Raw genomic sequence first — 22,842 nt, 5'->3', positions numbered from 1 at the left:
CCCAGCTGGGCTGAGTTCCTTTCCCCAGTGCGATGATTGGTCTGGGGAAATGAACTCAGCCTCGCTGGGCTAAGTTTCCCCAGCCCAGTTGTGGGGCTGGGGCTGGGAATCCAGCCCAGCCGAGCTGAGTTCCTTTCCCTAGCCCAATGGTCAGGTGAAACGTCAAAACAGCATTGAAACAGCCTCACTGTTTCGATGAAGTGAAACAGTGAGGCTGTTTCGACTCAAAATGAAATTCAAAACACAACACTGTTCTGTCCAAACCTCAAAACTGAAGTCGAAATGGAACAGTGCCATTTTGCACAACCCTATCAGCTACCTTTTTACAAAATAAAATAAAATAAAATAAAATAAAATAAATCAGGAGTAGAAATTTTGTACAAAAACAAGCAACGATTCCCATTCCTTAATGCTTTATAGTATTCTTGGTGATAGATTCCATTAATATACATTGTGAATTAAAACTTTCACCTAGCTTTTACTATATTCACCCATTTATTGTTATTATTACCAATACTGTTATTACCATAGTACTAATAAGAGATGCATGATTTTTATAGGTGATTAATGGTATGAAAATGAGAACATAAAGCTATTGTATTAGAGAGAGTCACATACTATCTAAATACTCATATCAGAAGGGGCATAAATTCATAAGAAGATGAATTTAAGGGGGGGTCAAAACAAATAAGTAATTTTCAGAATTCTCTAGAGAGGATTTTTACTCAGAATAATTAGCATGATACTTGAGCTGCTATTGCATGTTAGATTAAGTTTTTTTAACTTTCAAAATGTCATCACCAAAACATAGCATCTAACAGGTGAACACAAAGGTCAATATGCACTATATAAGAAAAATGTTTATAAAAATAATTTTGATAATGATAAATAAAGGTGGGTTTCAAAACAGTTTTCTAAATTTAAAGGTAGAAAGACATGTGAGGCCAGATATTCCAAAACACCTAGGCCTAGATCTTAAAGGATAATTTTTCTATGTCTATACCACTTCCCCAGTGTTCCTTGGGGATGCTGCTTTTGAGTATATCCCACCCATCTGCTCCTGCCTTCATCCCTCATATGCCAAACCCATAAATGTGACAGTGAAGTTAATCTGTTGTTCTCAGTGGCAGGGGCAGCCTTGGCATAACTCTACTACTTCATTCATGGGTTTCATGGATGCAGATGCATATTAGCTCAGGAGTGGCCCCCATGGAGCACCATGAGGTAGTAGGTACTGTATATGCTTATAGGCATGTATGTTCACTATTTCTTCTTCAGCTGCCACATAGTTTTATGTCATCCCTTAAGTACAAACCAGTCAGTACATATAGTGGGCTAGTGACCTTGGTCTTGAGTTTAGAACTATGGCTCAAGATCTGAATTAGGATTCCCAAACAACTGTTACCACGACCCTCTCTTCCCCCCAGCATAAACACACATTCTTACCAACAAGCCATTTCTCTTAGCATGTATAAAACAAAAGACACTCATCTGCACAGGACAGGGTAACTGTGTCCTGATGGTTGTGGACACCTGAGTCTAAGGAGGAGACTACAGTTAAATAACACAAAATTAGGGTCTTTATTGTTCTAATTTATTGTCTGTTCTATATCCTGGTTTGTCTCTATCTTAATCCCTCCAGTTGCAGCAATTCCACTCTTAATAAATAATTAAATGTTCATATGGAGGGGGAGCTGTACCCACATCTTAGGTGAGTGTCCTAACCACTTGATCCAATATTTAATTATATATACAATGTGAAATAGTTCCAACAAGAGGCACAGAAAAAGATCATTCCAAAATGAAGACCTGCCCCATTACTGCCTGGTGTTCAGTCCGCTTACCTGGGCTATGCCTGCTATAGTCCATACTTCAAATGAAAGAGAGAAAGAATGATTTGATGCCCAGTTCTCCTATATTACACGTAAGCACCTGACTAATAAGCTTTTCCCACAGGAGCACCTGGTTAGGCACTTAAAACCCAATCCTCTTCCTTTGCATTTCACTCATGGTAAGGTTAGGTTGCTGCCTCCTTAAGCTGATTTCTGGGGAGCCCTTCTTTAGGCACTTAAATCTTCCCCTTCTTTGTATGTACAACCTAGTACTTAACCCAGGGCCAGAGAGCCTATTACATGTCAGGGCACATAAAAGTTAATTCTCAGAGATGAAATGCTTAAGTTACTTTGAGGATGATGTCCCAGAGGTATTTAGTTACTTAGCACACCTTGAAATCAATAAGAGCTAGGTGCCTTTGAGGATCTGAGACAAAATGTCCTAGCAGCACAAGTTCCTTTGAAAGTCATTTGTGGTTTTCCAGTCCCAAAGATCTTTTGTCACCTTCACAGCTTTGGGACATATATATATATGTAGCCTAGGTGTACACAGGTATGTACTCCCTTCTCCAATTGAAGGGATTGTTAGCTGGCAGGTGTGCTGTGGATGAAACTGCAGACTACTCACAGTTTCACTCTGTGCCAAAGAAGCCAGGCCAGGCCAATCTGGAATTTAACTATATACAAAAATATTATTATTTACATAAGTGAGTAAAAGATAAACATAAATATAAACATATGTAGATATATATATATATATATATATATATATATATATATATATACATGTATATAAGTATATATTCAGACATATAACTATAAACCTTATTTTCTATAATGGGTTACCACCACTGGGGTTTCAGGTAAGTTACAGGTAAACACAAGTAAATAATGGCAAAGGGTTCCAACGGATAACCCTGGCAGGGTTATAGACTCTATTAAACTACCAATTCATAAATATAGAAGTACACAAAATATAAGGTGCAATATTACAAAATGTAAAGCACTCTCTCACAAAATATAAGACACATCAATCTTAGACTAAACTTATCTCTTTAAGCCCCCAGAGTCACAGGCTGATCCTGGGGCATTGGCTGTCCTCCAGCAACCAGTAGGAGGTGGGGGATTCCTCCAGTGCTCTTGCCCTTGGGACCGTGGCAAGGATGCCACCCAAAATGGACCACTTGGGAGGCCCTGGCTGTGATGTTCCCTCCCCTATGGAAAAGACCTCTTTCTCCAGGTAACTTACAGCTCCAGAGGATATCCCATGAGTGGTCAGCATCCCCTCAGTCCCACTGCTCCACACTTGCAAGGCCTCCAGGACCAATGGCTCCCCTTGGGCTGCCACCTGATGGGGCCCCTGGACACTGTCACGTGCACTGGAGGCCACAACCTTCTGTTACAGGTTGGAGGCCTGGGCTGCCTCATGCAGTGCCAGGGCTCGGTCTGCTCCTGGACCTTCTGTGAAGTGTCATCTGCACTGAGCCACTGGCCCCATGACAACAGCTGCAGACCTGAGCAACCTCAAGTGGCTCCAAGGCTCTTGTCTCATCAGGGATCCAACGTGCAGTGAAGCCTGTACTGAGCCCTGCTTGCTTACCAGGTGTTGGAGGCCTGAGCCATCTCAAGAGGCTCCCAGGGCCTCAAACCCACTGTGCACCATCCATGCATCGAAAAAGCCTAGCCGCTTGCCAGGGGGGTGGGGACCTGAGCTGCCCCATGTGGCTCCCAGGGTCCTGGTCCACACCATGCACCACTCATACACTGGAAGCCTGGATGCAAGCCAGGGGTTGGGACCTGAGTCACCTGGAACGGCTCCCAGGGTCTGGGCCCGATGCACTATGCTGCACACCAGCTGGGGCTGGACCATCAGACTGGCATGGGGAGTCCTTGGGGCTCTTCAGGGCACTGGCTCCACCCAGCGGGCATCTGTTCCCAGCTTTTCTTCTGCCCCGCTCTCTCCTCCATCTCCCCAACACATCTGCTGTGTGCTGGGCACACTGCTTCTTTTATACCTTTTGGAGGCTCTGCCTCCAAATTGCAAATGGGCCAATCAAGTTAAAGCAAAGTGCAGGCTTCAACCAGGTCCAGGGCTCTTTGCCTCATCCTGGGAAGCCCCTCCCAGCAGTTACCTGATTGGTGGGTGTGTTCCACCAATCACAATGAAGATTCTCCAAGCTCGGATGTGCTTGGCTGTTATCGGTAAGTCTGCCACAGATATATACACAAAGAAGTATATTTACTCAAAAATAGACCATCCCGTCACACTTGAGAGATACTTGATAGCCACCATATCGCCTGACCTACCAGAGAGGAACCATATTTGAAAGTTAGGGACCTTAAAATCACATCATTCTAGTTACCATATTTACTCAAATTCAAGATGAGTCCTTCCCCCATTTAAGATAGGGGGAAGTCTCTCATCTTGGATTGAGGTACAACATGGTAGGGCGGCAGGAAGCTGCTGGAAGAACAGGTATTAGAAAACATACAAAAATGAATTAGCAACAGGGAAACCTTGCTAGTTTTACTGTACCTCTCCTGTTCATCTGCTTCCAAGATTTTATTTTGCAATTACCTACCTATAAACTTCTATACTAAACCCATTAATTTAGTAACTAAGGCTTTACTAGGACTTAGGAAGGGGTGAAGTGACTTAATCCAAAATTATTACCCAAAGAAACACAGAGCTCAGCTTTTGCTTTATACAAGACCAAAAGCTAACTCACTGTGACTCCTGTTTCACCTAATAGCTTACTAGTCAGAAAACATTCTATTTCTGAGCATGACCTGGTGCTCCAGTCTAAGTAGCTCTGTGCTTAGCACATACCTAAGCTTGACTGGATACCAGATATTGGATACCAAATGTTGATTTGAACCCCTTCAGACTGAAGAAAGACTGGAACCTAAATCTCCAGTCACCTGGACAAATGTTCTAACAACTAGATTAGCCTACAGGCAGGCACACCTCAGCCATTTCAGCCCTCAACACAGGGCTGAACTGTATAAAGAACTGTATTAATATAAAACTAAAACTACTCTCTGTGTTTTAAAAAGAAAAGTATGAGCCTGTCTACATTCTTCCAATGATGAATACAGGCGTTTGTCCTCAGGCGAGCACTCCTCAATAGAGATCCCAAGGGGAGAGGAACCTCCCACAATCATTTAAGCACTAGAGAGGAAAAGGATTTCAGAAATCACTCTGCAGTGTTTCTTATTGGACAGATCTAGGTGGTTTCCTGCTCATCGTGTGGTTTTCTAACATCATCATTCTGACTGACATGCCCTATGTACTTGAAATGGAGTCCAACAACTGGATTCCAACTCCCAGGGCCAGGCCTAAAATTAGGCATCTACGTTGTAGACACCTACATCCTTTATTAGATCTAGTCCTAAATGTCTCAAATAAAGTAAACCTTTCCACAGTTAAGACGTGACAGGGCTGGGCCATTTTGGGATATGAGAGTTTTGAGATGCAGATTCATTTGTATCCATTATCCATTTTGCAAAGAGCATAATTTTTAAAAAGGGCATAAAATCCATTAAAGTAGCAAGGAGGAAAGAATAATGAAGTTTGAGGTTTTAATTAATGTTGGGCTTATCCTAGCAGATACAGAAGGTATTTATCAATTTTAGATTCATAAAACATACCCACTGGATATACCAAGTGCATTTACATAGTAAGAAAACAAAGTCACCCTACAGACTCACCACACTACCTCTGCCAAAGGAAAAAAAGCCTGAAAGGACAGATGAGACTTACGCTATGCCCTGAGGATCAACAGACCCATGTGCTATATAGGCCAAGAAGGAAATAAGAGTTCAGAGCCAAAAGACCTAAAGCAAGAAAACATCCATTTTCATTTGCTAACTCAAAATTGAGCCTGTTCTTATCCAGAGCTGTGTTCAATCTTTATACAGGAAAGTAGCATGCAAGTGTATTTCTGCTTCACTTCTGTGCAGCTGAGTGGGGCAGGCAAAATGCAAAGTACAGCCCACGGATTCTTGATTCTCCCTGAGTCTTGCAATCACTGATGGTGCAGCGAAGTCTCCTTGCACATTTTACAGATGCAGGGAATGCCCTAGGCAAAAGGAGTGCCTTTTTGCCCTATCTACATTTATGGTTTTGCCACAGTCATCACTGTGGCATTTGATCCTCTTTGGGATGGTTTATAAGTAGGTTGAATGGTATATAAATAGCACTAGAGTGTGGAAATGGTGAGTAAAGTAGACGTTGTGAGAACCTGGCAGTCAGCCATGGTATGAGTATCACCTCAGTAAGGGTCAGAATCTATTTGCCTTCACTCCATTGGCTACAGATTTCTAGAAGTGTTTTCTTCTCAGCCATTTTAGCCTTCAGCACAGGGGATGCTGTATTGCATAGAGAACTGCATTACCATTAAACTAAAACTCTTTTAATACAGATACAAATGCATGTGGTGTTAAGATAACTTTATTTCAGTGTAACTAAGTTTAACTCATCAGGGGCACATTGGTATATGCACAACACCAGCTGTCAGCACTCAAAGCTGACATGGCTACTATCTGTTCAGTTAATTATCTAGGTTGGTTCATTGGTCTAATTATAGTGGAACTTAACTGATCATCACTTGTAGTAGTCATTTGGTTCAGTGGATCAAATCTGGCTTTTCAAAACCAATTTCTCTCATATATTCCAAGTAGAGGGACCTGAGGTCATGATTAGAACTAACTACTCCTCTCCTTTTCTTTGATGATTTCAAAGGCAGGATTTTTTTTTTTTCATTCTTTGGAGTAAGACTTGGCTTTAGGTAACATTAAAACTGGTGGAAGTACCAATTATAACTAATTATAGTGCAATTGACCTGCTATAACATTAAAATTTCTGGTAGTTGCTTGCTGTGTCTTGGCAAAAGGGAGATTATGCTTGAATACTTATTTGTTTTGAGAAATTTAAGGATCCATGAATATTCAGATATAATTCTCACAAAAAGGAATCACTGAAGAAAGTTTTAGGGCCTTGTCTCACATTACACGTAGGACATGTTAAATGCTCTTAAAACTCAAACATCTGAACTGAAGCAGGAAAAAGCATCTAACCTAGAAAAGTTGATTTTCATGTTCCAATTTGGATGTGGTGAAATCTCACAAGAAAACTCGTTCTTATAGTAACGGAAATATAACAAAACCTACTTCTAGGGAACTGGTCATCTAAGAGTGCATCTACAAATTGCCATACAATGATGTTGCTATGGTGCTGTGCTTTAATACTTTCTTTTGGAGGTACTAAAGCATGGCGCAGTAACCTCCTGTGCTGCGCTGTGCTCACGGCACACTGTTAAAATTTTCCACTACTTCATTGTAGCGGTGTGCTTAAACGAGGGAGCATGCCGCTATGGTGATATAGCTGCTGATCATGTGTAGACCCATGTGATTGCTACATCACCGTAGTGCACCATACAATGACGTAACTTGTTGCTTCCATAGGGCAACGTATATATGTGCCCTAAGAGGATTTAACATGGAATCAGTTGTTATGCAGAAGCTCATATTATACAATGTTAACTAGCTAGAACTCAGTCACAGACCAAAGCAAACTTCTGTCAGACTCATTGGCTATGAGTGATTACCAAATAATACATTGTTCCATGAGTAAAATGAACTAAAAGAGCAGAAGTTAAAAGAAGGCCACCCTTGAAACATTCTGGATATGTGTCAACAACTGGAGGAAGTATAAGCCATGCTTTACTCAGGGCTGCAACTAATGGGTAGAAAACAATCAAAAGGCAGTGTTAGTTCTAGTAATAATTAGCTCTGAAGTATTTTATGTTTTTAATAGTTTTCAGTTTAACTCAGGTAGAAGTGGTTAGGTATTAGACTGTGTTATAGAAATTAGGGTATTGAATGTAATAGTGAAGCAAATTAAATATATGTTTTTAAACAGACCACAAGAAGGTGAAAATATAGACTAAGATTGAACATGAAAACATAGTTTCAGTCCAAGGGGCCAATGTTGCAATTTTCAAGGGTTAACTGAGTCCCAGATTATGACTGAGATCTGTGACAAAACCCTCAGAGAGACCATAGAAAGATCAAAAATAAATTATTGACAAAGCAAATAAAATTTGTCAAGTGCTTGAACTCATCCACTCCAAAATTAACCTTATAGGTAGACAATGCTTTGACATTTTGGGGGCTTGCTAGAAAATCCAAAATACTACAAGAAAAGAGAACTGTAAGTCACAAAGAGCTCAGAGTCAGAGATCACAAAAAATATTCATAGAGCAACATATTCTGAAGCAAACAGCGCAAGCCATGGCAATACATAGCATTTGGAAAAGGGTACCTGAATTGTAATGGTTAAATCACTTTATAAAAGCCATCAGTGTGTGCATAGCATGGACAATAGAAAATTAAAATTATAACACTAGTTCTGAGGAATTCTATATAGGAGCAATAGACAGAGTTGCAGCATTTGATGAACAGACTATCAATATGAAAACAAATGGCACACGTAATAATTTTAAGTTGGACACTGGTGTACAAGACAGTTCAGTGCCAGACTGAGTGATATTAGCACTGAGGGAAAAGCTGTATCTAGTAGAAGATAAATGGATGAAACAAAGGTCTGGCAGTGATGACCTCATTCCTTCTAAGGGCATATGAAAAATTAAATATATAAAAATGAATATATTGGAAAAGACACACTTTGAAATAGTATTAGGCAAAGAAAAGGCCTATTACTGCATTAAAAACACATCAAGCAATTGGTCTTATCAAGAGGTTGCATTCCAACAAGTTAGGGTAGATAGCTTGCTCTGACTTCAAGTATGTCTAAACAAAGACACCTTTAACTTTAGTGTAGACATATCCATAATAATGTCTAATAATGCACCAGAGTTTAATGACATGAGTTGATGAATAGACTATCAATTTGAATGAAGTCTGGAAAGAAGTAAACAATACCTAATAAATAAACAATAAAGCACCTATTAAAAAGACTCTAGTCAGACTCTGCTCCATACTCAACACAAAATACTGAAAAGCACCAATGAATTGTGCATTGTCACCTTATAAAGTACCTGAAGGTCCATATGACAGCACAGGCACCACAAAAACTAATTGAACATATCATTATATATACTTAACAGACTGATTATAACTTTTTGAGATTCTTTATTATGCTACTATTTTCTAATTGTTAACATCATTATGTTCAGTTAAGAAACTTTATCTTTGGTTCTCACATGAGTCAGCTCTTATGCTGAGGTTCAAGTTTCAAAATCATAATTTTGAACTCCGTAGTTAGCCATGTTATTCTGATGTTGGGTAGAAGGCAGGAATAGACTAGGCAGGAGAGAGTGGCACTTTAGAGATTAACTTGTTCAGAGAGGTATGAGTTTCCAAAGGCTACAGTGTATTCCGTCATATACTATGAAGACTATTTGCATGTTGGATGAAGTAGGCTGTAGACTATGAAAGCTCATGCCTCTGTGAACGAGTTAGTCATTTAGAATTCAGACACTGAAAGAAGCAGACCCCAGTCAGATTCTATTGTTCAGAAAGTGATTATTGAAAATACAGAACTGATCTCTTGTGGTTTGTACTATTTTATATGGTGACTCGAAGCAAAAGGGTTATGTTAGTGAGTCTGGCAATCAGACCTCAAAGAAAAATGGTAGGTTCCATTACTGCACAGAAGCCACAAAAAAAGAACTCACTTTGTATCCATTTTTATACACCCTAAATCATGGAATACAAATAACAGACACTGCAAACTAAAATTATAGATTCTCAAACCTTTATTCCCTATCTCAAATCCAGTTTATATTTTCAGATTGCTAATTTGGACCATTCCTAATTCTCATTCTACTACACATTGCTGAGCTGTATATGAATCTGCAGTCCCCACTTTAACAGAGAAGTACTTACAGGCACTTAGGCCTAGTAGCATAGAGCATTAAGAAAACATAGATATTGCCAAACATATTTAATGTTTGTATCTTTTCTTGCACATGCAGAGCGAAGAAGTCACTGAGAAATCCTGACAACTAAGGTTTGTTCCTAATAGTATAAGAAAAGACTTTATTCAGTATTCATGTATCTGTAGTGTGCTACTGCACCACACATCAAGTTTTTATCTCTGCAATTCATAATATAGAAGTCCATTTATAGCACAGAATAATGGGCATATTTTATTTCCAATTAAGATTACTCATCAGTTCACACCCACCAAGATTTCTACTGTGCTTTTAATTTATTATTGCTTACTTTAATGCACCCACTTTAATCACAGTAGCACCAGGAATCAGATCATTATAACGAGAGCTGTACTGAACTAATTTAATCTTCGTGAAAAAAAGAGAGCATTTTAAATTCAAGGATGTAGCAGGGATAGGGGTTATTTATTTATTTTTACTATGTTACTTGCCATCTCACATTATGTCCCAGTGCTTCATAATATAATTGGACTGTCCTAACGGTTTGACTACTTCCACCATCCAAAGTAAATTGACTTTCATTTTAAAGCTGCAGAAAGTTGAGACTCAGATTATAGCTAAAATGAACTGACCTGACCTACTAGTAATGAAGCAACCCTCCATGTTATAGCAACAGACTTTCAAACCCCAGCACCAGTCAAAACTTAATCAAAAACAGTTTGGATAGACTTGTCCCATTCTTTATCCCATTGTTCATGTCAGAATAGCATTATGCAGAGCACTACACATTTCTGTTCAATGGAAGCCCAGCAATAGAACAGGGAAAGCTGAAGGATGAGACTGAGGCACATTAGCAGAGTTGTTTTAAAACTATAGGAATGGGATTTCAGATGATGTTACAAAGCAAGAGAAAATGTAAATAGAGTAGGAATATAGATGAAAAATAAGGCCTACAGACAGATTTGTCTTAGGGTGGAGGTGAGGATGTAGGAGCTGCAAAGATATTGCAGGCTAGAGATGGATTTATGTGTGCTCACAACTTCCTGCAAGAAGATACTACCAGCACTGTATTGTGTCGCAGCTAAAACATACCATTCTAGATTTAGGTACATTTTCGGGCTACAGTCTTCCCATTTGCTCTGTTTAGAACAAATCTTTCATGTTAAAAACTGAGGATAAAGACTGATTTCCATGATTAATGAGTCAATCTGCACTACAGAACTGGATCTTATTAATGCAGTTGCTTGTAAATGTTGAAGGTATTTTCATCTGTAAAATGCAATTGACTGACAACTGATTTTTAATGCCAGTGAAAACAATCAGCAATAAACTTCTATTTGTCCATGTAGCAAAATGCAAGGAAAAGATCATTGTTGCACATCATAGGCTTTTTTTTTTTTTTTGGTCTGTTAATATTCTTACAGAGTGAAATTAGGACTGGCCCTTGTCTCTGACCAAGGCGACAGTGCAATCTCTGGAAACACCAAAAAAATGGAGTTCCTGCCTTAAAGGCAATTCATTAATAAATCCTCCACTTTGTCAACCAGATTCAAGATTGCAAAAGATCATGGCCAATGTGAAAGTTTTAGGAACTGTTTTTTCCTTCCTTTACAAGATCCTCTTTCCTAGAACCTAGGGCTTATTTTAACTGTTTTGCAGTGCACTAGTTGTCTCCCCTGGTGTTTAAGGGATTTTCCGGTGACACAGAAACAGTGAAGTCAGCACAGAAGTGGGAGACAATGGCCAGGATATCCCATAAGACTGTACCTTTGCCTGTATAATCACCCCTTCGAACTGTTTGATATCAGTATAACAGCTTTTACTCAATGGATTCCAAAGTTCTAAAAACTGCCTCTGAAAAAACAGAGCCACTGTAACTGGAACAAGCCACTTGGGGCACTTAACTTCTTCGAGACAGATTTTTAACACAGCTGGAAATTTTGTTAAACCTGCTTGATCTTGACCTTAATACTGAATTCCAGTGTATTAATTAAAGCTTTTCAGAGACTTAGAATATAGCAATTGTCACAAAACCATGCACAACCTTTTAGTGCATAAGATATAGATGCACATTAGCCACTTTATCTATAAAAAATGCAACCCTTCATTTACAAATACCTTGTTTGGTCCCAACTCCCATCAGCAAGCTCCTATATAACCTTTAGATTTCCCTCTATCTAGTTCAGTCAGTGTTAATTACTTAGAGAAATAAGCATTTCAGTTATTTGCACATGCAGAGCAAAGAAGTCTGCTCCTCTGAGTTTTTTCATACTTGTTGCATAGGAATTGAATTCTCGCTTCTTCTTTTTTCCCCCCTCCCAGAAAAGTTTTAATTTCCAGCTCAACTTGTGGCCCATGGAGTTTTTTGTCCATTTCAAATTGAAATACATTGAGCAATATCTAAAATCAGTGAGCTGGCTTTTATTTTCTATCTTTGCTTTTAATCATACTTGCAGATATCCTTAAAACATGAATTCAGTGACAAGAAAAATGTCTTATATAAAAGGACTAGGGTACCTATTCACTCTTGAATCTGCATATTACTAAAGATGTGCAAAATATTTAAGTCAATCCCCAGGTTGTACATTCCCAGGCCTTGGGATTTGAAGGATTAATGTTCACTTGCCCAAGTGCAAAGGCAGATATTGAAATGTTTACAAAAAATATCCATGTAACCTTCCTTTGGGGGAATGTTCTTGGAAAGTCATGCTACAAGAGATATCTAATAATTTCAAACATATTTCCTTATTTGTGAGCTCGGGAAGCAAGAGCGGTTTCCTCAATAATACTTTATAAAGGGTGAAAGATGAATACTGCCAACACCTTCCATGAAGAACATTTGTACTTCAGAATAGCTGAAATCTGGTAACCTCCAAAAGCCCTGTAAAAAGTAAGCAATTTCTTAACTTCTTGCCCTTAAAAGGGATAGCGGATGCAAAAATGTGTGTACATGTATGCACATGCACACACAGGGCATGTCCAAATGAGCATGCACATGCAGATCCAGGTGTTTCCCATGGGACAAATAGCAGTGGCACATATTTGTGCCACTGCTATTTGTCCCTGGGCACACCCTTGCATGTGAGCTCCGTTGCACAGCAAAGGGACCTGGTAATGTAAGGGATGCTGGGGCCAGCACCTGTGTTGGTCCCAGCAGCCTTATCTTGGGTCCTGGGAGGCCTCCTGGGGCAGCAAGGGTGCCAAGCCAGCCACTCAGAGCCTGGCTGTCCACTAGAGCATGGCTCTGGCTCGCCAGGCTATGGTTTCTGGTGATGTACACTCCTGCTATGTACACCACCCTGGTTTTTTAGCGGCATTTTTTAACACCAGGATCTCCCGGTGTCATCATAAAAACCCTCCATGCTGCAAATTAGCAGTGTGGTGCATGGGTACATATACAGTGTGTGTGGCTTCTGGTGCCTTAAATGGCTTTGGGAGATGAGCCTACATAGTTAAAAAAAATACACACTAGGGCTGAGAAGCAACTACTTTGAGAGGAAGGAGCTAGTGACAGAAAAGAAAGCATGGTTAAACTATTTTGTCCTTGGAAACTCAAACTCAAAAAGCTCAGTGCAAAGCATTATTCCATAGAGAACTGGATTTGTGGATACACTTCATCAACCATCCTGTGAATCAAATACTGGAGGTTTTGCCAAGTCCTGGTTATTACTTCATATAATCTGTTTCTTATATTCACGTGTATTTCAGGAGAAAGTATATTTCACTCTATCAGTCATTAAAGTGAACCCCAGGAAGGTTGTTGGGCAGTCTATGTGAAAGAGAGATGTTTGATTGGTTTTAGTCCATTTCTTACTGTTTCATTAGTAAAGACAATCACCAAAATTGGCACAAATTCAAAAACTGCCTATAGGCAGTTTGCAGAGAAGTAAAACTGCAGTGGGGTCTTATCAATACTCTTTTCCCTAGCAGCATGAAGAACGTTTGGGGAGGTAGAGGGGAGACACTTCCTGCATGAAGTATTCACTGGTATAGCTAGCCCTCCCACTGGCCATGCTGCAATAGTGCTATGAATCAAGAGAACACTTCATTCTCTAAGACTTTCAATCTGACCTTTTCACAGAGCTCTAAACCAATTACAAAGGGTACCTATACCCATGATGGTGTTCACCATTTAAAGCAGCAGTTCTTAACCTTTCTTGCATCAGGACCCATTTGTAAACATCCATGGCCAGTCCCAACCCAGTGCCACTCACTCTCGACCCACTGCCCCCTGCCCCCAGTATGTGGGGCAGGGGGTAACTGTGTGGAGTGGGGGACAGAGAAATGAGGGGGGGGGGGCAAGCAGCCCCTTGCAGGCTGGAACGCTTACAGCCTGCCAGGGAAAAGCCACTGTTTCCCACATTTTTCTCCTTTAAAGGAGAATCTATTTTTTAAGTTTGTTGATTCATTTTTAAAGTTTGTCTGCAATCTCTTTATATATTCTTCCAATCCACCTATGGGTCCTGACCCATGGGTTGAGAAACTGTGATTTAAAGATAACTTAATACATCACCTAAAGCCATCACTTAATACATGTGGATGACTTTACAACATATTTAAAAAGGCAGAAGTTGCCTTAATTAAACCTCCTTGTATGTTTTTTTAAATGTAAGGCGAACTGTGGTAGTGCATCTTAGCTTACTTAATTCACCTTTATAGCACGTGCATTTACCTGAGGCTTTTCAGACTAGTAATTACTAATTGCTGCAGTATCCAGTGGCCCCTGCCCCCACTCTACAGAACTACATTAAACTTGCATCAAATCTATCGCATTGTAAGACTCTGTACCTAAAGTACTTTAAGTAACGCGCAAAAGTTACAGCATCTTTGGAAATGCCTATCCTGCATGTATATAGGCATATGAAGTGGAGGGGAAAAAACTAGCACATTTCCCTGTCTGAATTTCCCCTCTTTCTGAAGAAGACAGAATGTAGTTTTCTTCACATCTGTAAGAGGCTCCTATAAAAAATAAAAATCCATCCAACCCTTAATCAGACTTCAATAGCACCTCTAATGTTGTGCATCCCAAGATGTTTTAGCAAAAGACAAAATTAGCAACGGCTTTAATTATGAATTATTCAAACAAATGAGCTGTGAACCTAGATTTAAAGGCTGTAACTGAGCCAGCATAGCAACTATCAAGGGTGTGGAATCCCAGAGCTGAGGTGAACTGCATTTGGAAATCCTTAATAGAGAGCCAGGGATCTCTAGACTGAAATTATAAGCCATGTCTGGAAATAAATTGAAATCCCTAAAAATATTAGTGTTCTTCCTGACAGAACCAGTTAAAACTAACACATTTCAGCAAGTGTGTCAGAGAGGTAAGAGGGAGAGCAGAGTCCCATTTCAGTTGAAACTAGTTATAGATCTGGTCTTTACAAACTAGCCAATGATTAACAGATTTCCAAATTATTTCTGGAAAATCCATGTCCAAGGCTTCCTAAAGTATCTCTGGATGATCCAGGTTGAGTGCCACTGGGTCTATGGAAGTGAAAGCATCTGACTGAGAACAGCTCACTGCAGGATTAAAGCAGGCCCAGTCAAGGCAAGTTGTATCTGCTGCAATTTGAAATCAGAACATCAACAGCAGCAAAGTACCATTGGTGGCATTAAAAAAATCTACATTCTTAATACCAAGCACCTGCAGTGACTGCGGCATCTTAGTATACTTAAAGACACTGCAGTACCACAGTTGCTGCGCAGTGCCAAATGCTGAGTTTTTAATCATGCCCACAGAATTAATAATAATTTGTTTTTATGCAGGCAGATTGTAATGTCTTGATTGTGGATTTAAGAATTCCCCTAGGTTTTGTATTGCTTAAGCACTCCTAGTTACTACAAGCTTGGTTAAATTGCTTCTATGAAGAGAAAAGAAAGGCTGTAAATTGCAGTCTCCCTAATTCCCTGAGCTGCTCAGAGATCTGTGCAGTCAAGGGACAATAAAATGTCATACAACCTCACTACATATAGTGAAAATAGAGGGACTTTTGCTATGTTCCAGTACCTTATTCTCTTTCCTATCATTGACCTTCTGCCCTTTGGTTCAGTTGCCTCTCCAGGCAGCATAATCTTTTATTGCTTGTCAGCCTTGGTTCTAACCCTTGATGACTCCTTGCCTTTTCCATGAGAGAGTGCTTATGAATGACTCCCACACCTTTCCGCTGCTGTACATTGCCTGATAAGCCGGCAAAAGTCTCTACAGGAACACGAACATGCTAGTATATAACAAAAAGAGAATGGGTATGATAATAAGAGACCCCAAATGCGTCCCTCCCCGCCCTTCAGGAGTTTTATTGAGCAAGTTTGGGGGGAGTGGAGAGGGGGGAAGGAATGGTAAAAGAAGCCAGAAAGCAAAAATAGGAAGGAAGGATTCATGAGATGAAATAACACCTCTAGGTAAGGCAACACCTATATCACTGAAGCAAGCGACGGAGGGCGGAACTGAAACAAATCTGGATCATCAGACGCCAAATCCGTTGTGGTTACTTCTCACATCATTGTTGTTTACCACTGCAAAATTACCTACTGTTGGGTCCCTACTGAATCTAGCAGTTAATTAGGAAACATAAGCTGGTCACTTATCCTCTAGAAATGATAGATTCAGATGAGAAAGTGCTCGTCAATGCATTCACCATTTATATGGTATGTTTCCTATCTGGATTTGCAGCCTCAACAGATCTAGTCCTGCTGCCCACCATATAGATTTCAGATGGAGGGCTCTGTCCTCACTATTTTCTTATGCAAACAATTTGGATAATTCATATTCCTCGACTAATGACTTTCCTGGTATTGCAGGATATTGGCAGCACTCTTGCATCCCTCTTTACCTATGACATGTTATAGGATATTCTTGATGTTTCACATATTGCTATTTGTAACTGAGGGTGGGGGTTTGAAGTGGAGATTTTAGAGATTGCTTCAGTTGTTGGCTGCCTCAGAATGCAAGGGACTGATTGCTATCACCCAGATCTATTCCAGTCCTACGTTCCTATGTATTTCCAGGTTACTTATATCTATTCTACTGGTATCTATCTGAACTCTCTTCACACTGTTCTCCTCCCCTTCTGTTTTCTACCAGGATATTCAGACAGTCACAATAATAAGTTCTCTGTCCAATCTTATTGGCATGGACAAAATAAAAAGGATTCAAAGAAATCCCTTAAGGAAAATTTTCCTAACAAGGTTTCTACACCCATTTCTTAAAACCTATCGCAAGGATAATGGGAGGAGCAACTCTGGATGTGTATCCATATTTGAAGATACCTGTAAGAAATATTTTTTATGTTTGCCATTTACAAACATTTCTGGACATGTCTATATTGCCTCCAGCTATGCTAGGGAACATATACCCTGACCAGTCTCTGTACCTCCATGTACAAAACATTGTGAAAATAAAAAATAATATAGTCAACATTAGGGTGGTGTTGAAGCTCATTACATAGGGTGGTGCTGATGTCCATTGCACTGGGTACAGCCTTGGCAGACACCAACAGAAGCTAGATTACTCTGTTTTTGGTGGCAGGAGAAAGGACATGGGGGACATTTAGTGCATGAAGCAAAAGAGAATGGGCTGTATGTCTTCATAGTAGTGCATTTGCTGAGGTGGAGGGCAATATAGATTTGCCCTCTCAGGCTGTTTAGTAAATACTCCCCATCCCATTCCAGGTTTCAGATTAAACAATCAACATCTGATCTCCTGATACCCATGGCAAATTTTATGCCCAGGTTCTCTGTAAACTCTGTAATTTTTAACTGAAAGCTAGCTTTATCATGTACACCTTCTGAGAACTGTATTAGGGACCTAGGGGTAGTGATCGACCATCACATGAACATGAGCTGGCAGTGCAATGCTGTGGCCAGCAGGACAAACAACACGCTGTCATGCATTAACCATTGCATCTCATGCAAAACTAAGGAAGTGATACTCAAACTGTACTCCGCGCTGGTGAGACCACAGCTGGAGTACTGCATCCAGTTCTGGGCTCCACGCTTCAACAAGGACATGGAAAAACGTGAGAGGATCCAGAGAAGAGCCATCCATATGATCAGGGACTTGCAAGACAAGCCACACTAGGAGAGCCTGAGGGACATAGACCTCTTCAGCCTACAGAAGAGAAGGCCGAGGGGGGACTTGGTAGTGGCTTACTGCTACATCAGGGGAGTACATCAAGAACTTGGCGAACAGCTGTTCACCAGGGCACCCCTGGAGAAGACCAGGAACAATGGATACAAACTCCTGGAAGACCACTTCAGGCTCAATTCCAGGAAAAAACTCCTTCACGGTTAGGGTGTCCAGACTGTGCAATAAACTCCCTTCAGTGGTAGTGCAGCCACTTACCCTGGAAATCTTCAAAAGTAGACTGGACAGCCACCTTGCTGGGGTCACTTGACTACAGTTGCCTTTTCCTGCCTAGTGCAGGGGGGCTGGACCTGATGAACTACAAGGTCCCTTTCAGCCCCTAACAATCTATGAATCTATAAGTTATTAAAACAAAGATGACAGTGAAATAGATTTTTCTGAAAAAGTTCATGAACTTAAGGCACTATTCATAAAGAGGCTTATGCTACTGCTTGCCAGTTTAGGTGCCTAAGTGCAAAACATGGCACCTCAAATGCCAGCTGCCTAATTCTAGAGGCACTTAAGCTCACAAAGTACCATGGTTTTAAATGGTGAAGTCCTCTAGGCACCTATGTGTCTGCTTGAAACATCTGAGTCTTGACAGTGCTGAGCAGCTGTGTGGCTAGTTCATACCAAGATTCACAAACTGGGTGTTCCTCCATATATCTTGCTGCATGATCTAAACTCATATCATGCCATATTTATCAGAGCAGATGATACTAGGAGTGATCCTTCCACATTTTACCCAATATTCCAGTGGTGAAATACTTACTGAGTGCATGGGAGACCTAGGTTCAAATCCTTCCTTAGCCTGACGAAATTTGAAACAGTCTCTTCCCAAAAAATGATCTTAACCAGCAGGCTATAGAGCATTCTCTGGTACAACTCTTTAGATCCTATGAAGCCGTTCCATGTTTCATGGGCTAATTAAAAATTCATAGTGGCAGAGAAGAAAGAGACAGCTGAATGGTTAGAGCACTCATATGGGACGAGGAAATATAGGAAGCAATTCTTCCTCTGATGAATATTTAATATAAAATATTTTAATATTTATGAGAGCAAGGACTGGAAACTAGATCTCTACACTACAAACTGTTTGTCCTAAACCCGTAGGCTAGAAAGAGTTCAGTCTCTAAGTTCTGTTTTGGAAATAGATATGATATGTTAGATATCATCACTGCTCAATAGGCATTTTAGCATAGCCAGTTTTGGGCATTGCTTGGTGGTATTATGTAGCCATAATCTCCTGAACTAGCTGTACCTATTGACATGCTGTTACTTTATATTATATTTACTTTAAGAGAAGGAAAAGTATTTAAAAAAATCAACAATGGGTCCTTACAAATAAATCTGTAGTTCCGGAACATACACATTAAAATGCCTTAATCTTAAATCATGTGGTAATGTATGATGTCATAACAAAGTAGATTGCAGGTTGCTTAGGTGATGTGAATGTGTGTTTATTACCTTAAAATGTTAACATTTCTTTAACTATAATACTGATTTTTTGCAGTTTGTAATGCATTGTTTGGAAAATTGCAATACAACATCCTTGTAATTTGTTTGTTTAAAGTAGGGCTTTGTTTTACCACTAAATTACCTATATAAGCTCTAAAAAACAATCTCATCTTAATGTAGCCTTAGAAACCATAATGCAACACTACTGCTCAGTAGTCTCAGGCTACTGTGCAGTCAGCATCACAAAAAAACTGTTAGTCAGTGCTACTGCACAGAAACATGCGTTACTGCACACTCATTTACTACTTGCTTATACAAGTACTAAATGGCTACACAGTAACAACTGTGCAGTCAGCATCTCATGTAGATGTGGTTACCATGTAGGAATATGTTTATTACCTTTTTGGAATGCACAGGTGCCATATAATAGGACTGGGATCATTCTTCAGAGATCCACACGCATATCCCTATTCCTATCATGCGAGCAATCACATGCCCAGAGCAGATAATAGAATTGTTCTAATACAGCGGTTATCAACCATTTTTAACTTGAGGCACTTCTTGATAGACTTGAGGTATCCCTTAGAAAATGCCAGCTCTTAGTTTTCACTCAATTTTTTACTACAAAAAAAGAAGAAATTCTTCTGTTGCAAAGAACTCAGGAAGATCATAATTCAACATGTTTTTGACACTATAAAGGTTGGAAATCTCTGGGTTTGTCTTGTGAATCATGTTTGCACACCTAACAGTGCTAACATTAAGTGGCACCCTGTGACACCCTTGAAAGGCACCCTAGGTGATCTAACATTTTAGTTGGGTGCTTCAGACTTAGTCTCAAGCTGCACTTAGGTCATCTACTACAAGAAAAAAAATCTGCCCTATGGCTTAATGGTGTAACCTTCTGTGGACAGAGACTGCCTTTGCCTTGCATAGAAGCATGCATAAAGACTACTAAACAATAATGATGATGATAATAACAGGACACTACATGAACATTTTTCACTTTTTATAGAAAATTGAAGATGGCTTAGAAATCCCAATATTTATTATCCATTTATAAAAAGCAAAATGATTTTGGAATAGCTTATCACATTATCACTTGTTGACCCAAATCGTATAAGCCTACTTAACTAAAATGAGCACAGATTGCAGATAACCTAAACAGAAGAAAGGTTTTGTTTTGTTTTGCTCAAATTGTTTTCTTCTCTTTTTTTCTTTTCTCTCCCCTCCCTTGGTTCCTCATGGTTTATATGTTCTGTGTAAATTACAGTGTTGTTGGCCTAATTTAAAACCATTTTATTCATTCATTTTCTTTGCATCTCATATTTATAAATACGAAAGACACCTGAGGATAGGAGGTGTTATGAAAAACTCAGATGCTATACAAAGGTGACATTAATGCTTTTAGAGTGATGAACAAAGACAGGCTCAATCCTGCCAAGTATTGAGCATACCTGTGAGGTACTCAGTGTACTTAACTCCCAATATGTTTTGGAGGACTTTGTAAAGTGAAGACAATTTTGCAAGGCTGAGACCATAATAAGCTTTTAATTTTAGTGTCCCATGTGATTGTTAGATTTTTGTTCTGTTTTGGGTTTTTTTGCGGGGGAGGGGGGTTGTTTGTATTCTGTTTACAGCTTTGGTGTCCTCCAGGGAGCAAAGAGAGCACAAATGGAGGCTGGGTTAGCAGTTGTGACCTGTGTGTAATTGTATGTAATGTGACATGTCTGCGTTCTTCACAGAGGGTCATAAACACTTCATCCACATGACGTGTAAGCTGGTGTCTGTCCTGGAAGGAAAGATGCAAAGGTTGAAAGCAAAGATATTCATGCTGCATTATATCAGGCCAAAGAAAGATGATTTGGACAGGAGTTATAAGAGGCAGTACAGGTGAGGTCAAAGGGAAAAGAGGAGAGGTGGCATCATATGCCTACTAGAAGAAATAGGATCCCCAGAATTCAAGAGGAATAGACTGAAGTCAGCAACTGCTTTCAGACATCCTGCAGTAGAACAGCTGAGGAAAAGGTGGAGAAGAGGACATCTGCAGGCATGATACAGGTCTAGAAATCAGGAAGTACAGGGTTCCAGGGATGCAAGTTCTAGAACCACTGTACCAAAAATGAAGAGCACAGTAGTGATAGCTGATAACTTCCTTTGTGGTGGACAGAAGCAACAATTTGTTATCCGGATTTGGTGTCCTGGTCCCAGGGACGCAGGATCAGGCAAGGGAAAAGCCTCATTCAGAGGCACACCCCAGACTGAAGTAAAATAATTAAAAAACATACCTGTTGCAGGGGCCCAGAGAAGCGAGGAGGTGCACCATGGAAAACTGCCCGAGCTGTTTATCAGCCATGCCCATCTCCAGCTGGAGCCAGGTGACAATGGAAAGGCATTACCTGGTGAAGATAAAAATCAGCCCTGAGAGCATGGAAAGCAGGACACTGAGTGCTGGAGGAGCGGCGGGGAACCTCCGGGCAGAGCGCGTCCAGCCTCTGCAGTCGGTGGTGGCAGCAGGAGCTGCAAGGCATCCTTGTGCCAGGGAAGACCGGTGGGGATCAAAGGAGCTGGCAGGGAGGCCAGCAGTAGTGGCAGCAGCAGGAACTGTGAGAGAGCCTGGTACCAGGGAAGACCAGTGGGGACCAGAGGAACCTGCAGAGAGGCCAGTGGCAGTGACAGCAAGAGCCAGCAAGGGAGCTCCCATTGGAGGCAGCGGGTGCTGCGACCAAAGGGTGGAGGTGGGTCCTGGAGGGGATGAAAGAAACCCTGGCTGGGGTGAAGGTGTGGGCCCCAACCCAGGGGACGTGCTAGTCTTGGGGCATTAGGAGTGAGGGGAGCATGGAACCCTGCGCCTGGTTGCTCCTCTTCTCTTTTCTTTTTCCCTTTATCTCATTTCCCTTGAAGTCTTGTCTTTAGTTCCTTTTTCTGTCACTTTGGGTTGTTCCCGGGGCGTGAGGTTTTATGATGGTGAGGGTACCATTTGTGTTTTTCTTTCTCGGTCCGATCTATTTTAGTTCCCTGTCTAGAGCAGGTTAGCTTAGCATACCATACCAGGCTGGGGAAGCAGAGACCCCTTTTAAAGATGAAAGACCATGTGAGAATGCAGTTATGACCAACGGCATCCACAGTAGAAAGCGCAGGGTGTCAAAAGGGACAATCCCAAAGGCCAAGTGCCACCAGACCCTCTGGGTCTGGCCAGAGCCCAAGGCACCCATCTGCGAGGGAGGACATGTAGGAACCAAGGAAGACATTAACAGGGGATAGCCGCAAAAGATCCTGAGGCTCATCTCGGAGGTTGGCATATGCCTGGAGTGTAGGGGAGGTTGGAGCCCCGTGGACATCTGCCAGGACGCGTGGCCACTCTGGAGGCATCCTCAAAGAGGACCCCCTTCACTGAAGGACCATCTGAAGTCATGGCAGGTGAGTTTGGGGGATACCCCGAAGGTAATCGAGGAACACTCCGGTGTCTACATGAGGTTCCTTGGTGAGCAGGATCAGCTGCCTGGGCAAAGGCGGC

The sequence above is a fragment of the Alligator sinensis genome, unplaced genomic scaffold, assembly GCF_000455745.1.
Source record: "Alligator sinensis unplaced genomic scaffold, ASM45574v1 scaffold10_1, whole genome shotgun sequence".
Taxonomy (NCBI): Eukaryota; Metazoa; Chordata; order Crocodylia; family Alligatoridae; genus Alligator; species Alligator sinensis.
The sequence above is the reverse complement of the archived record's forward strand: the minus strand, read 5'-3'. Positions refer to the sequence as shown.